General features: G+C 33.7%; 1 non-coding gene across 1 annotated transcript; it reads right to left on the bottom strand.

The window, feature by feature from the left end:
* Window positions 1–15,237: 15,237 nt before the first annotated feature.
* Window positions 15,238–15,347, bottom strand: LOC123646729. The gene has a single exon (XR_006737990.1). It is a non-coding gene; the product is annotated as a U6 spliceosomal RNA (small nuclear RNA).
* Window positions 15,348–17,759: the final 2,412 nt, after the last annotated feature.

Below are 17,759 nucleotides of genomic sequence, written 5' to 3'. Positions count from 1 at the left end.
CTGACTCCATACTAACTCTTAGGCTAAAAATTCCCACTTTTCATTGTCATAGTCATAGTTGAGGTGCTCTCCTCCAGGACTAAACTCCTTTGTAGTAGTCCCCTTGAACAAAGTCTTCCTTACTTCTTTAACAAATGACATGAATAACTTTTCTTTAACAAAATACTATCTTTTCAGATGACCAAAGTCCTGTGTGGAAGAAAAATCACACTTGTTCTGGGTGTCTCTGGAGAACATAGTGACATCCAAGGAGTGGAAGTCACTAGTAAGAAAGGTTACAAATCTGTATATCAGCAGGCGTTCAAGAAGAGGATTTCAGTTGACTGAGAAGTACCCATGGCAGTGACAGGATCAAACAGACAGAATAGAGAGGCATCAGAAAGAGCTAGAAAAAATAATTCTCCAGCCCAGGAGTCAGGGAATGAATCATCCTCATTTTAAATGAAAAGCCAGGAAGGACTAATTTCCAGCTCAGCAGATAACTCTCAAACAAAGAAGCCCAGGCCTCTAATTCAGTTTCAGAAAGTATACTCAGAATCTTAAGAATCAAATTCTGTCTTTACTGGTTTCAGTGAACATTTATTTATCCAGAGCAATGGTTCAGGAGTCTGACTCACCAAAGATAAAGGCTTTGAAAATGTGCATTTAAGGACTTGGGTGAGAGGTCTGGGGGTCCAATCTGATCCTATTCAAGTTGCAGCACTGTAATTGTTAAAGAAAAAAAATTTTTTTTAATTTATATTTTGAAAGATTTAGGGGGACAAGTGTTTTTTGGTTATGTGGATGAATTGTATAGTGGTGATGTCTGGGTTTTTTAATTCAACATAAATCCTATACAACATCTTCTTCAAGGCAAGAGAGAAAATTTGATCTCATTCTCTTTGAATCCCATTTTCTATATTCTGTTGATTCTGTTGATAAAAAGCATTTGAGGAAGACTAGGAAGGATAAAGGCAGAGGGACAAATAATTATTCTCAGGTGGCACCTGCAAGCCAACTGCAGCTTCTCTAGGATTCCAGGGATTTTCCTGAATATCTATTTTTTTGTGCTACAAGAAGCTGATGTTCTCAGTGGCAACTTTCCTGATCTCTGCTTTTGCAGCCCTTTCAAATGTTGCATAGACTTCTAATTCTCTGTTTTAAATATCTCACTCCACCCAAAATGCTGAGCATGGCATCTGTATTCCTAACTCAACCCTGACTAGTATATTTTTCTATCAATGACCTAGACTTTATTTTATCATTTAAAGGAAATATTTGATAAAACAATATGAAGAATAGACACTAACAATTTGGATTTACATTATTTTGTTAACAAAAGGGAAAAAATGTACAAGTATCCAATTCTTCAATTCTTTTTTATTTTTTTGAGACAGAGTCTTTGTCAGCTGGGGTACAATGCAGTGGCATCATCATAACTCACTGCAACCTCCAACTCCTGGGCTCAAGCCATCCTCCTGCCTCAGTCTCCCATGTAGCTGGGACTATAAGCACGCGCCACAATGCCTAGCTAATTTTTCTGTTTTTTTGTAGAGAAAGGGTCTCGCTCTTGCTCAGGCTGGTCTGGAGCTCCTGAGCTCAGGTAATTCTCCCACCTTGCAGGTATCCAATTCTAAAGTCAAGGGTTTAGCAGCATCTTTTAAACAAGGTCCTATGATTATCTCCAGCATCTGAAATACCAGGATATTAAGTTAAATCCCAAGAAAACCTCACCATACTGGCATTTATACTTGGTGCTTTAAAAGTCACTGAAGCACTCTGTGGAATAAACCTGATTCTCTTCCCCAAATTCCTCCAGCTAAAAAAGTGAGGTAAACAGGGATTGATGTTGAAGCTGTTTCTTGAATAGTTTTGCCATTCTCTTTGTCACTCATGTATTATATCTTTCACATGTTTCTGGTACTTACCAGATTTAGTTTATTTGTTTATTTGCCTATTTCTCCTATTAGATGATAAAATACTTAAATGTAGGGGCCTTGTGTTTCTCACCTTTATGTTGCCAGCCCTACCACACACTTATGTTGCCAGCCCTACCATGCAAGATAACTTTATAGTGAAGCATTAAATAGGTGTTTGCTAACTTGAACTGAATCAAGTTTCTGAAAGTCAAAAGTACACGAAGAGTGTGGCAGAAGGGATCCAGATTCTACTTAGACTTCTGATCTGCCTCATAGGCTCCTGGGAATCTCATAATAATATCAGAATTCTGGAAAACCATCTGGCATAACATGGAACTTTCTAAAGCAGCCTTAGAGATTTCAAACTTTCCTGAGCATCCTAAGTAGGAGTTTCCCTGGAGTATCTTATTTGAAAATATTCAATATGTTACATACATAAAAGTGGCAAGGTGCTTAATAAATCAATTGCCCTAACTGATTTTGTAGATACAATGTCTTCTGAGTAGTTAAAGTGCTTTAAGAATCATGAAACAATAAGGGATTTGCTATTTAATCTTTTATGTTTATCCGTAGGTAAAAAATTTATTATAAGACTTGGAAAGATATTATGTCTTTGTTGGACTACAAGCAGTTAGCTCAATAATTATTTATTCAGAAGACTATTTGTGGTGCTTAAAACCCTAGAGTACAGTATAAGTTTATTGAATTGTTGGTATATGCAATATAACATGAGAGTTCATTATCATATATAATATACAGCCTAGTGGAAAAATTTACAAAGGAACTAGAAAATGAAGTCTATCATATTTCTCTGAAAGCAAGAGAACACTTACTATAAAGTACAGAAATTTACAGTCTGCTATTATGACAGTTAATTCACAGTTCTGGAGGCATTTTCAGATAAGGAATTCTAAAGGCTTGGGGACAGTATGAAGAGTAAAAATAGACTAGAGTACTAGTTTCAGTTTCACCATATACTGTCCCATTTGATGTCAGGCTGAACACAATAACTTTGAGGGTCACAAAATCATCTGTAAAATAAAAATGTTTAAAAACTGCCTGCCTATATTACAAGGCTGATATGAGTGTTGAATTAAAAATGTGTAAGTGAAAGTTCTTTAAAAATTGTGAAATGTCATACAAATGTACAGTGCCAAGACAATAAAGCAGATTTTCTGGGTAGACACACAATAAATTAAAAAATGAGTTCCGTCATCTTTTAAGTAGTCTTTCCTGAAAGTTACACTTACTTCAATGAGGCTTAAAAATTATTTAAGAAGTCCCCTTTTGGATTTACCTTGCATTTTCTTTAACATTCAAAATTTGAATATGTTTAACCTTTGGACAATGTGAACATGAATTGATCAACAATGAAGGTTATCAGCCAAATGATAAATTATTTAAGAGGAAAAAAAGGAGATACAAGTAAAATAACAATTTTTGTGAGTGCCCATCTTCAAAGACTGATCCAAAGAAAAGGTCCAAAGAGTATTTGAGTAATGGAAGCATGTTTGAATATCTAACCATTTATTCAAGCTGAAAATTTAGACCCACAGCAATCATTTAAAGATGAAAATTCTAAGGCATTTGCTTTAGAAAGATAAGCATATTATAATATTTGTGCATCATTAATCCCACAAAATCTCTCGTGCTTAGAGAAATCAAACTCCCAAAATTAGCAATATATATCAGCTGCTGGAGAAGATATCACACAGATGGGTATCTTCTTAAATTAAACATACTTTATGTATCAAAAAACAAACTTAAGACTAAGATAGAAACATGGTGATTATTTATATTATATAAATACCCTTAATTCACAAGTAGATTTCTTCTTTAAAGTTTGAGATGCATCAATGTCTTTAAATATCAGTCAAATTAACAGTATTATAGAAAATAGTTACCCATAACAATACAGTGTTGACTCAGTAATTCAACCTCTGTCATTTATCTCAAAACTACATGAACAAATATATCTGAGAGGAAAATTGTTAAAAAGGAAAATACAAAAATATAACAATAGAAAAATAATTAAGTAAATTAAACATTCCACAAGTAAGAATATTCTTTGTCATTAGAAAAAAATTATACTAAGATTGATAGTTTTCCTAATCATAGAAGAGGCTTATATGATATGTTTGGGGAACCTATAAGAGGGTGGCACTCTCTCTAAGGAAATCAGACAGGCTTCATAAAAATGGATGTATTTAAAATCATTCTTGAAATATGAATTTTCCAGGCAAAGAAAAGACAGCAAAAGAATTGCAGACACAGAGAAAAAAATGTGCATGTGCAAAATTATGGCAGCAAGAGGGAGCATAATAAGTATGTAGAATGGTGAGCACTTGGTTTGACTGAAGAACAGGATATGAGGAAGGTACATGATGATGAATTAAAATTAGTCTTGAAGGATAGATTTAAATTTGTAAAAGGCCTTGATCTTTATCCTGTGAGATTTGAACCTCACCTTCAGATAATGGAGTAGATCTCTATTTTTTGAAAAGTACAAAGTATTTGCTAACATATTGGCAAATAATGTAGAAAAGTGTAGATGAAATGGATTGATGCTATGCCTTCCTTCATGATGCAATTACTTTAATTTGACTCTGCTTTTTTATCCGTCTCTCCTAATTAATTATAAGCTTGAAAAACTATCTTAATGTATCTGGTAAACCACTTGGAATACAATCAAATTCAAGAGATGTTTGAATAAAGAATAACTAGAAAGAATGACTCTGGCACTATGCTGTAGTTGATTGGTTAGTTAGTTAAGTAGTTACTCAGCCCCTATGATGTACTAGGCACTTTGCATATGATAATGGACTATCAGTTTAATTGTCCCTTAAAGCCTCAGAGATAAATATCATTTTTGCTACTTTGCATATGATCATACTGAAGATAAAAGCAGTTGGTAAATTTTCTCTACATCTCACTGATTATAATTTGAGGAGAAGAAATTTTGCCTGATTCCAAAGTCACAAAACTATGCTATTCAACTGTTTATCATTTACTTCAATGATAATTATTATAGTTTTTATCATTATAGTTTCTTTCTAATTTTTTCTTGAGGTCTCTGTTGAGAGTGGTCGTAAGCCATGGTAGCCACACTCTAAGATAGCCCTGATGGGGTGGGTTGGGTGGGGGGTGTTAGATTTGGGCATGTGTGTTAGGTAACACACAATGAGGAGATGGAGCCAAAGTGCATGAAATAAAAGAAATGTATTACTTGCAGATCCCAGAAAGAGTAAGGATGCCGTATGCAGGCAGCAGGAAGCACAACTAGCCCGTGGAAAGCAAGAAAGAGGACCTCTGGGATTATGTCTTTATTAAGGCCTATGAGTGTTACTCCTTAGGCTTTTCCATGGGGGTCATGGATTGGCTAGTTTTAAGAAAACACTCTCAAAGTTGGGGATTATTTTACATGACTCTGGTGTTGATCATTAGGTTTTATCACAGTCAGTAGCTATGGGATGCGTAGGGTTTTGGGTCACTGGGATGAGGAACAATTCATCACAACCATATCAGGGAGGGGAAATTCTAACTAGGTCAGAGGTAACAGGGGACCACTGGGTTTTAAATAACTTATGTCAAGCTTAAAAATGGATGCCAAAGGAGCAACTATATCAAACAAATTTATGACAATAATGTAAATGAAATAACTATCAATTTTACAGATGAAAGGATAGAAGGGAGACAGAAGCTAATATAGTAGATGACAAAATCAGGATTTGAAATGATCTTCACAGGCCAGAAAGTTGAACCAAAATCACTCAGGATGAGAGTTAAATATCTATATGCTGGCTCATAGGCTTAGCAAGCCATTTATATAAGTTCAATATTTTAAAAATTCTTCCTCACTAGAATGTGGGCTGTTTATCTCTGAGTTCTCTACTTCTTACCCAAGTACTTAGCACTTAGAATGTTCAAAAAATGTTCAGTAAATGTGGGTAGAGATGTAACTCATCTCATACTCTGTAGAACTCAGGAAAAGATAATAAATGCATGTAGCAGCCACTATCCCTCTGCCATTACTAAGATTACCAGAACACCATACCCACAATCAACATTACCATTCCAAATCAAATGCAGAAATTATAGTTTCCACACCTGTTGAAAAATTTACTTTAAGCATTCAATTAAGCAGTCGTAAATTCAATTAGCTACTGTAATTTCACCATTCCTTCTGAGTGTAACCTCCATTTCAGAAAGAAAATGTAGCAATCACTAGCTGAATAAAATGGCATTTGGGCCCACCACTTGCTATTCTTGTTAGACTTCTCTGTTATTTGGCTCTAACTCCAGTAATTTAATCTTCAGTACCACCTCATGTCTTTATGCTTATCAGCCAAGTAATTTCCATTCATCTAGTTAAGTACTTTCTGGAAATTTTCATTTTCCTTCTGCAATATGTGTATCCCTTATTTTTTGCTTTTTTAATATGAAAGCCTAAAAACGAACCCTATTGAAAAGGAGCTATGTGTGAATTACTCAACCCTAGAAACAATTTAGTGCTCTTTTTTTTTTCTTGGCCCTTTTCTCCCAGGAGTGTATCTATTAATTATATATAAAGTCTCTTTCACTATTCTAATAACCATATGGAGAGCATTAGTTGGAGAACTTGAGTGTCATTACCTATGAAATATGGGGTCTCAGCTGGGTAGCAGTTTCTGCTTCTTTGTTTCAACCTTCAATTAACTCACCTTGATCCTAAGTAAAGGATACAGGAGTAATATTAGGAAGTCACAGCTTAAAGTCTCATCCTGGTATGGGATCCATTATGGCCCTAGGGAGTCGCCTGGTGCATTGGACAAGTAAGACATTTTTCTATGTCCTACTTTAATTCCTAGTGGACGATGCCTTCTGACAATTGTAGAATATTCTTGTTTTCTGATACAACTTTAAGTCCAAGCAAAACATCTTGCCACAATTTCCAATGGAGACAAACTGGAGAATATATTCATCCTGGCACCATGGATAGAATTTCACTAAATGGACACTGAAACTCCACATAAAAATGTTGATGAAAGATTCAGGTAGGCAAATAAGAGATGATTCACACAATAATAGGCAAGTACTGGCATTGTTCAGAACCTGTGTATTGCTTGTGTGTTTATTTACCTTTACTTTATAACTTTGCTATGAAAGTATTCAGCTCCACGCTCCACTATCTTCCAATATTACCCTCTCAAAAAACTGTACACATCCAGTAACTAGGATGATGTGACACAACTGGCATTTCAAAATTCAGAATTAAATGTTTGCGTAGGTAGCCTGGGTCCCTACTGATCAAGTGTGTGGGTTAAGATATTAAAACTCCACACAAATTATTCTCATTAAAAATTGTGAAGTATTTAAGTTCATAGTTACCAGTTGAGACCCATAGTGACTTTTACAATTTATAAGATCCAAAGATTAAATAATAAAAATCAGTGGATCAGTATGTGAAATAGTGGTGAGCGTTTATGCCAATAGTTGTTCAGACATTTAAAACAGTTCTAGGGAAGTAATCCAAAGATACACATAAGCTACATATACTACAAACTTGAAAAATGTTGAATATGTTGAGTGTTTTTAAAAGTAAGTGCCAGCTGTTCCTTATGAAAAAGGAAAAGGCACATAGGATGCCTGAAAAATCTGCAGGGGTGAGGAGGGTTAGGGTTAATGAAGGAGTCCTTTTTAAGGGCTCCTCAGACACGATGAGATGCAAGATGCTGGGTCTGTCAGCCCATGACTACATGTGCTGCTGAGGAAGACCAGAAAGCTGAGCAAAACCTAACTGCTGAACATCCTCCCTGTCATGCTGCCTCAGCATCATCTGAGAACATCCTAAGCTAAGAAAACCCAGGATAACAACGTATCTCATCAAATGCACCGTCCAGTATACCAGTTGTATTCTGTCAGTTGGACCATTATTCGAAGACTTAAGTTTGGGGTCCAGAGAAAATTAAAAGTATTCCCATGTGGTAGAAAAATCAGCTAGGATGAGTAGCAAACAGAGGCAAAATATCCAAAAGTTATATTTGGTAATGTGTAAATATCTTTAATCCCTTATTTCAGTCTTACCAGACTCCTGGGTGCTTGTACTTCCCTACAAGTAGCCAGGGAAAGAGACTGGTGACAGTACTTTGATAGCTGGCTATACGCCATAGGTAGTGTAGTAAGGGCATTTGTTAGATTAAATCTTGCACTGTTCTTCCATCATTACATCAACTCATTATCTCTTCAAATTTTTTTGATGATGGAAAACTGTTCATTCTGTCCACACTGGACTCACATGAAGACCAGCAGGGATCATGCTGACATCAAATTGTGCCCCAGCTCAACTATAGGCAGGAAAGGTCCCCAACTCTATCCTGCTTTTCCTCCACATAAAAGGATGTAGCAAAGTGATTTAGTCATTCCTTTGTAAAGGTGACACTCCTGAACCTCACTGTTACTACATCTAGAGTTCTATTGTGATATTAAAACTGTCAGAATAACTACAACTCTAACTTAGAAGCAAACATTAATATGTATAGGTATTTTATCCTCCAGGGATTCCTGACTATGCCCACACACAAACACAGAATGAGGACTGCAAGGATTTTTGTTTTGGTATGTGTTATCAAAGAACTTGTGTTCTCTAAGGGCAAATATCAGAAAGCACAATTCATTGTCCTCAGAGTATGAGTAATTTGTATCAATTTTTATCAATTGGATAGACTTCTTCCAGTGGCATGAACATGACAATCACTCGTAAGTTTATCTATCACCTATCTCCCTAAAATCCTTCTTAAAAAAAAAAAAGAGAAAAACTGAAATAGTGAAAATAAAATCTAAACAAATATATGAACACCATAAACAGAATTAGGTGATGAAGTAACCCACACAAACCCAAATATGGGTGAACACGATCAATACTGTCCAAGGATCATGAACATTAATTAATAGCAGCATTAATAACAATCAGAACAGAAAGAGAGAAGGTGTCTTGTGAAATTCCCAATATTCATTCCAAAAGGAGAACGTTTTATTAATATATTAAGCGGGAATCTGGGAACAACTAGGAACATTTGGAAAAAGTCCTTACAAATTCCAAGTTTGGGGTACACAAAAAAGCATGAAGAGAATCACTAAGGAGATTGTGGTGAATTCAAACTTTGCTAAAAGCAGTTTTGTCACAGATTCTAGCAACAGCAAACAAGTATTCCCTTAGGAAAGATAAAGATCACGTTGAAACAAATGATACCCCAAGAGATAATTAACACATCTGAAAAATATGAGCATAGAAAAAAGTGAAAACAGTAACCCAGAAGTTAAAATGAACTGAAGGAATTTAAGAATAAGATCTAAGTTTGAAAACATCCTGCAGTGGAATTTGCACCAGTTCTAAGGCAGTGCTCACTCCTTTAAACATTGTATTTTGCTGTCGATATACTTTCTGTGATATACCTCATCCTACTACTTCCTACTGCCCACTCTTCAAACTGGCTTTTTCCCTGGGACACAGGACACTACTCTTCTGCTCTATTTGAATTTTGCAGATTTGCTTCAAGGATATGAAACCAGAATAAAACAATTAAAACTTTCATATATGAAACAGATACATATTAGGTGTTATAATGGCCCTTGAGTTGATGCCAATCTTATGAAAAAGAAACATTTTTAAATAATCAGGGAACTTGAAATATGTATTGAGTATAAACTGTTATCAGTTCTGTTAATGAGTTAGATGTGATAAGGCACAATGGATTTGTAAACTGTCCTTTTTTTGAGATGCAGATGGAAGGATTTAAGTATGAAGTGCTTTGAAATAACTCAGCAAAAGTAAAACAGCAGAAGGAACAGATAAAATGTGTATAGAAAAACACTGATAGCTTTTAAAGATGGGTGATGGTCATTGTGCTATTTCCTTCAGTATGCTTGGAAATTTTCATAATTAAAAAGTAAAATAAAATGTAAAAAGAATTGCATATGAATATGGAGCAACACAGTCTATTAAAATGTTTATGTCTTTGCTAAAATAATTATTGTTATGAAGTATTTTTAGGTGGCTGAGTTCCTGTTTCTAACACTTCTGAGAATTTCTTGCAATCAAACACTTTCTCATGTCTTAGTTTCTTTTTCTTTAAATGTGAATAGAAAATTGTATCATTTTCTAGTCACAGATAATCATAGCTAATATAATAATTCATCTTATGGGAAAATGTTTTAAAAAGCTTCCTTAGGTAAATGCCAGTAGCCAGAGCCAAGACGGTGAAGAAGGAGAAAGTTTCCCTGCATTATAAAATATAAAAATTGGGAGCTTACCAGAACAAACTTGGAAGAAGACAGTGAGTAGAAGAGTGAGCAATAGTGAAAAACTGTGCTACATGTGGTTATATCATTGGAAGGAGTCTCTCCCAACACCCACCTGATTCTTCAGCAAAGTTTAAGAGACTCACTAAATTCTGGGTAAGGCATGATATCTTGTAAAAGCCAGTGAAGAGAATGAATCCTAGGTGAGGGTTCACGTAGAAAATTAAAACAATGAGCATGCAAGATGTCCTTTGCATTGCAGATAAACAGAATATTTTGTGTGTCTTTTAAAAAATGTAAGAAAACTCATTCTTTACCTGTTACCCTTGAAAACTGAGTACCTGTCCTGAGCAGACATTAAGAATTTGCCACCACTCTCATCTATGTCCATTTTTCTAAAGTTTTCTAGGCCTAATTTAGAATGTCAAGTGAAGGGAGAGGATAGAATCTCTCTCAGTTCTTCCCTGAGTGCATCCCTCCCCTTCTCAGACCTTGAGATTTGTCTGTTGCTCTCAATGGTGGTGGCTGATCTTCACTGGTGTCTGTTTACATCAAAGGCACAAAATGCAGAGGGAAGAGAGCCCCAGGAACCTTTTTCTCTTTTGCCTTGGGGAAGAATAATTAACCCCTATGCTGGTGGCCACTATAGTGTCTCTTCCCTTCTCTTTATAACTTTTTTTTATTGTTCAAAGAGACAACTTTGAACCAGTTTTCCAATATTTCTATTTAGCACATCTTTGTATTGAAATGCCATGTGTGGTACAAAAATAATAAAAAATCGTTTGTACAGGAGTAAAAAAAGGACAAAAACATGGGGGAAAAAATTAAACATAGAGGTCCAGAAAATTATTTATACCATTAATATTGAGAAATAAATTCTTAATTGAGGAGAAATAACATATCACTATCAGAGTGTTTTAGTAAATCTGTGTATATTATAACCCTCAGAACATAACTGAAAACATAGAATTAAAAAAAAATAAACTTTTAGCCACAATGTCACAAAGTTAGCAATTTGCTTTGCATTAAATCTTGTGCATTTTAATCTCATGAAAATCTTCAGATGCTCAACTATAAATATATTGCCCTTACTTTGGAAAGAGTTAAATAAGCAGCGAAGTAGAAACATAGGAACTGGTGATGAAAGGAGGGAGGCATATTATTTTCCAAATAGGCATATAGGAAATTGGACACTGAAAACTAACAATAGATACTAATAACAAAATTCAAAAATGCAAGCAGACCATTCAGTGGAGGGCCAAACAACGCTTCCCTTCCCGTATAATTCTAAAGACATTGTTGAGCTGCAGCCTACTGACCTCCATGATAAGCTATCAAGGAAAAGAAAAGATAAATACGAAATTCATCTTTGGTAAACTTTCTTTCAAGGGCTAAAATTAAAGATTTGGGTGGTAGGAATATAAAGAAATAAAAACTCATTCTCTGGGAGTTGAGTAATATGAAATGCCTAATTTCTCAAATAATTCATTTAAATGAAGATTCTCTGGTAATATAAAAAGAATGGTAAATATGAAATTCTTCCCCCTCCTCTCTACACGTATGCTTTATATCCTGCCTCTAATAATTTGTAGCTGTGTGACATTGAGAAAACACCTAATCTCTCTGAGCCTGTTTTCTTACCTGTTTATCAGGAGTATAATACATTGATAGTTTAATTTAAAAAACCCTAGGATTTTTCATTAAGCTGTTCAGTTTGAAACATTTTTCTAATACTATTTTAACATTTATTCTTTTTTCTTCATCTTGTTTATTATTTTAAACATATTTGATAACATGAGACCTTTTTATTCTTAGAAAAATCCCCTTACCCAACAGAATTCCTCAATGATATGTTTAATTTGCCTGCAAAATAGACACAAATTTCTATTCTGTAAAAATATATTATTTTATAGCACATATAAATATATGGAAACCAAAATGGCAAACTATAAATGAAGTCAACAAAACAAGCAAAACAAAATCCTTACTTTTAAAACTTTTTCCTTTCGGTAAAGGCAAACTGCCTGAAACTCCCCTCCTGAGTTGGCAAAATCTCTACTTTCACGCTCAACTGTGGCTACCAGGTGTTCTATCAGCATAGATGAACAAAGTCAGTACTTCTGCAGTATAGGATAACCTGCTATAAATAAACATAATGCAATATTTTATGTCTTTCATCTTGGCAGGTTGTTTTTACAACTTTGTAAGCTAAAAGATATGGACCTCTGCAGATAAATGCTGCTTGGGGCCAAATAGCTTCACTCGTTCATCACACGTTTGATGCTAGCAAACTACAGTGGAAAATTCGGAGGAGTATTATCAATTCACAGCAACCGTGGATGAGTGGCTGGGGATTAGGAAGCATTCATTTTAGGTTGCTGTTATCTTTCCCTTGTCAGAACAGAACTCCATAATGCTTGACTGCCTTTCAGTGCTAAATGGGATGGTAAAACCTGGTGATGATGACTACTTTAAGAGGATATAAATAATATCTAACAGTTGTATAGCACAGTGTGATTTTAAAAGCACTTGCACATTCATTCTCCCATTTCACCCTCACAACAATTTTATAAGCTAGGTAATAATCTTTTCTTTTTTCTTTTTTTAACTTAAAGGAATGCAGAAACTAAAGCTCAAGGATTGCAAGTGACTTGACAAAGTAAATGATGTCTAAAAATGGGAAGTGAAGTTCAACATACCTTCCAACTTAGTGTTAAAATTAGGTCCTGAATTTACTGGCTGTGCAACCTTGAACAACTGATTGAATGTGAAGCATTTTTTCTTGTGGTTCAATTGAGAAAATATTATGCTTCACAAGGTGGTTGTTAGTATCAGATAACGTAACATGGTCTCATGATGTGTAGCATGTGATATATGGTCATCACCTGAATGCCCTTTCTGTATTTCCAAACTTCTTCTTTACAATTTACCTGTCAGCCTCTGTGTAGAGTAAGCTCCTAGTATAATTTACATGAATGACTAAAAACTACGTGATTTAGTGAGAAGCAAGTTAGACTAAGTGAATAAGTGCCCAGATTTTAGCACTTGCTTTAATAATGGCTTATTGTTTATCCAAAGGCAAGCTATTAACTCTCTTTCATGTATAAAATGAGGAAAGTGATCTATTAATCCATAAATTTTTTCACCTCTAAAAGTACGAAAGCAATTAAAGAGAGATAAGTGAACAATGGTGCTTTTGCTCTTTGAACACTATTGCAAGATTTCTGAATTAAGATTTAGAATAGTTTACTTATTAATCATGGAAGACATCACACATAGTCTTGTTATGACGATAACAATACTAGTACAATACTAAAATGATAGCATAACTTACAGAGAACTTCAGACCTCCAGGTTAACAGGACGTTTGTCTGTTTAGCTATCTCTGAAGCCGCTCTGCTATCTTTCCACTAATATGTGTTGTATTGTTACCTAGAAACAATAAAAGTTTAAACTTAAAAAAATAAAAACATCCTACTCTCAGATCTGGAAGGAAATAACACTACCCACGAGGAAGGTGGAACTGTGCAGTTAAAATTGTGTCTGGTTTTATGTCATGACAAAACACACTTCACTTTTCAAAAACAGAGATTTCCAGGAAAAAAGATTAGAGGTCACATTGCTTCAAATCTATTTTCTGTCTTTAGATTCAGCTACAAACCCTGTGCTCTAGATAGAAATATGAATGAACATGGCTGTGATATAAAGGTGATTATTTAGGGGGAGCGACAAATATTTCCCTGGCCAAATTTCTAAATATCTTTTTTTCTCAATACTTTCAGAATCAAAAATATACTCACTGCTCCAGAACAGAATGATAAATAGTATTTTGAATCTTTGGTCTAGAATTCAAGCAAATTATGGCAGTAATAGTAACAGAGAGAACATATATATGTGAATTATTTGAGAAGGCAGCAGAAAGAAATTATAAGTATGTAAGATCAGGAAATATTTCACATTTCTTGGGTATTTCTCTAATTATTTTCTTTAAAAAATAAGTTATAAGCTTTTGGTACATATTTCTAATTTTATCATATTTGATTGCAAATGATAATTATCATATACTGTCCCTTTTTCATTTGTTTAATATTTTCTAATCAGATAGATAAGAAATTATTATATGTTCAATTTGCTTTTTTATTTCCAGTAAGACTGTATAAATTTCAAAACATATAAGATGCAGTCAAAGCTGAAATGAAAGGAAACTTCAGAGTATTAAATATTTTCATAACAAAGCATGAAAAAAACAAAACTAAATTAAACAAGCATTACATTTCATAAATTTTAAAAATTAAGGCTGGGGGAAAAGGATAAAAATGATGCACTCAATAAATATAAAATAAAAGTTAATAACAAATACTATTTGAGTAATAAATGCAATCTAGTAAGACATCAAAAAGAAATAGAGCTGAACAATGATAAAGGTAATTATATAATAAATATATGATATTTAATAAAAATCAAGTAATTAAATTTTCAGTAATATGATGGTTGTAAAGAGGGTAATTTATTATCCATGTTGTGATTTTTTTACTTTTAATATTTTAATCACATTTGTGATTTAATGCAATTAACCCAATGATTGAATTATAAGTTATTTCACTAATATGTGTTTGTATACTGATAATTAGTAGTGCACGAATATATCAGCAAGTTATAATATGTCATGCATTTTTACAAATATATAAATTGTCTTCATAGGAAGAAAGTATTGGGACATTATTGGATGGTATCACTTGTAGAATGTCAACAAAAATTTTTGTTAAATGTCAGAAATATTAAAGAAAATATTGATTTTTCTTCCTCAATTATGAAGTTAATATATGTTCAATGAAGAAAATTTTAAATTACAGAATGGTATAAAAAGAAAAATAAAACTCCCTAGTCCTATCTCTTTTATTATTATTACCTCTTAAATGGGATAGTCATATTTTGATATATGCATACAGTGTATAATGATCAAATCAGGGTAATTGGCATATCCATCACCTCAAATATTTATCATTTCTTTGTGTTATGAACATTCTAAATCCTCTCTTCTAGCTGTTTGAAAATATACAATAAAAAATACAGAACACTTACAAATTTGCGTGTCATCCTTACTCAGGGGCCATGCTAATTAATCTTCCCTGTATCATTCCAATTTTAGTGTATGTGCTGCGAAGCAAGCACACAACTCCAATTTTTTTGAAATGAAAAGAGATGCTATAATAATTATAGCAGGATAACAGATGTCAACTGGCTCTGTCCCAGGAAAAACGGGAGGGAGACATTATCATACTAGTTATAAGTCATCAGTTGCTTTTCTATATACCAGGAGTAAAGATTGACATAACACAATAAAGGAGCGGGGAGAAGACCCTCAAACAAAGGTAAAACCTAACAAATGTTAAAAATATGCACTGGAACTTTATTGAATAAAACTATAAAGCTTTGCTTAAGGACATAAAATGAGTCAAATGAAGAAAATTATCTTCCCAGATGGGAAGGTTCAATATCACTAAGACTTCCTCTAAATTAACTTAAAATTATAATGAGATTAGAATAAAAATTCTGTTTTCCTTTTGGGAGGGGTAGGTGAAGGGGATATTGGCTAAATAAAAGAGTTGTATGAATGTATAATTCATAAAGGTAGTGCAGACAAATTAGAAAAAGAAGATTAAAACTAGACTTGAATTTAATGAAAGTATAAAACTACAGTAAGTCAAAGAGTATGCTTCTAATTTAAGAATATTTAATATTAAAATATTATTAATAATAATGTAATATTTAGTAATTGTATTAATAATATATACTAACTACATATTAAATCATGTCCACAACTTCACCTTTCTGCTACCATCTTTGTTATCAACATCCTCTGGGATTTTTATTTTTTGTCAGTACAAGAGTTTGAAAATATATATAAATAAATTAAATCAAGAAACACATCTGTTATAATTCTTAAGTGTGTATACACAATTAGAAGAATGGAACCCAAATATGATGCACTAATTTTTTGATCTTTTTGGGTACTGGAGCTGTATTACTTGGATTTAAATTCTAGTTCTATTCCTTTTTATCATTGTGATTCTGTGCAAATTATTTAATCTCTCTCAGTCTCAATTTCCTCAACTGTTAAATAAGGATAACAGTCCTCACTGTATCAGTCAATACTAATAAATTAATAGTGTGTAACAAGCACAAAATTTCAAAGGTGTAAAATATAAGAAACATTTATTTGTTGCACGTTTCTGTGGTCAGCTATGGCTTGGATGATCTGCTGAGAGCCAGCTGGTGGCGGCTCATTTGTGACGTCTTCATTCCATGTATTTACCATCCTCTTCCTGGGACCAGCCTGTCATTCCCTCTGCAAGAGAGCAAGCTCAATCATGCCAGCACTTCTTTCGAAGCCTTTGGTTATATTACACTTTCTAATATTTCTTGGGTAGAGCCAGTTACAGAACCAAACTCCAAGTCAACAGACAGAGAGATAAACACTACTTATTTAGGCAGTGTAGAGCATGATTATTTTTCAACAATAACCTGGGTTTCAGAAAAAATAAACTAGGTAACAAATTAAAATTCTTAATAACTGGCATAGAGAAAGTATTCAATAGCTAACTATCATCATTTTGATTATTTTGAATATTTTCTTTTCATGCTAAACTCGATCACCACATGACAACCTATATATTAATAATATGCTAAAGATATTGTTATAAACTCAGTTGCTATCTAATGTAAACAAATGGTCCCCAATAATTATTTTCACAGAAAGTACAAGGTATTTAAAAGATTTAATCTTTGGTCTAGAAGAGTTAGAATAAAATAGACACTTAGTTTATATTTTTTCTCACCTAAGTTAAACTAAAAAACTACGCATACAGAAGCCAGACTAGAAAAAGAAAATTGGAAGGCACAGAAATGACAATGTAGTTGCAATTATTCCTCTCAATCGTCATACACCCAGTTTGTAGTTCACTGTTCCAATTGTAACAGCTTCATACTTGTGTTGTTTTAGAATTTCACCTACTTTCATGTATGATGACTTTGGCATGCAAAATCTGTATATAGTTGGTAAGGAAGGTATTATTATTCATAATTTATACATGAGGTAATTAATATACATACAGCGTTTACCTTGACTAAGTTCTTAGGCTAATTAGCAATGGAGCTGTTATAACCTGGATGTTCTGCTTCTTAAACAAGTGTTCTTTCCATTAAATGCAGAACATACTGGATCTGGCTTAATTATGGAATAAAATGTATCCAAAGGCTTTGTTGATTAACAAACTCACCACACAATTTTTATTAGTCCTCCTCACCAATCTGTTGGAGACATATAATTGCAAGTATTTACAAGTGTTGACTTTGGAGGCAGACAATGTGAGCCTGAGTTTAAATCAAAGGTGTTTCATTTTCTGGGTAATCTTGTCCAAAATATGAGGTTAAAAAGATGATCCTTTTCCTGAATTATTTCCATAGATAATTAATATGATGTAGTTATTGATTTTTCCAGTTGTATGGTTAATCATATACAGGAAGCCTAGCCTAAGATTTCAGTTGGTCTCACACAATTATAGTAAAAATCCTCACAGTATT

Source organism: Lemur catta, chromosome 10, assembly GCF_020740605.2.
Source record: "Lemur catta isolate mLemCat1 chromosome 10, mLemCat1.pri, whole genome shotgun sequence".
Classification (NCBI taxonomy): domain Eukaryota; kingdom Metazoa; phylum Chordata; class Mammalia; order Primates; family Lemuridae; genus Lemur; species Lemur catta.
Note: the sequence above shows the minus strand (reverse complement) of the source record. Positions and strands in the feature narration are given on the sequence as shown.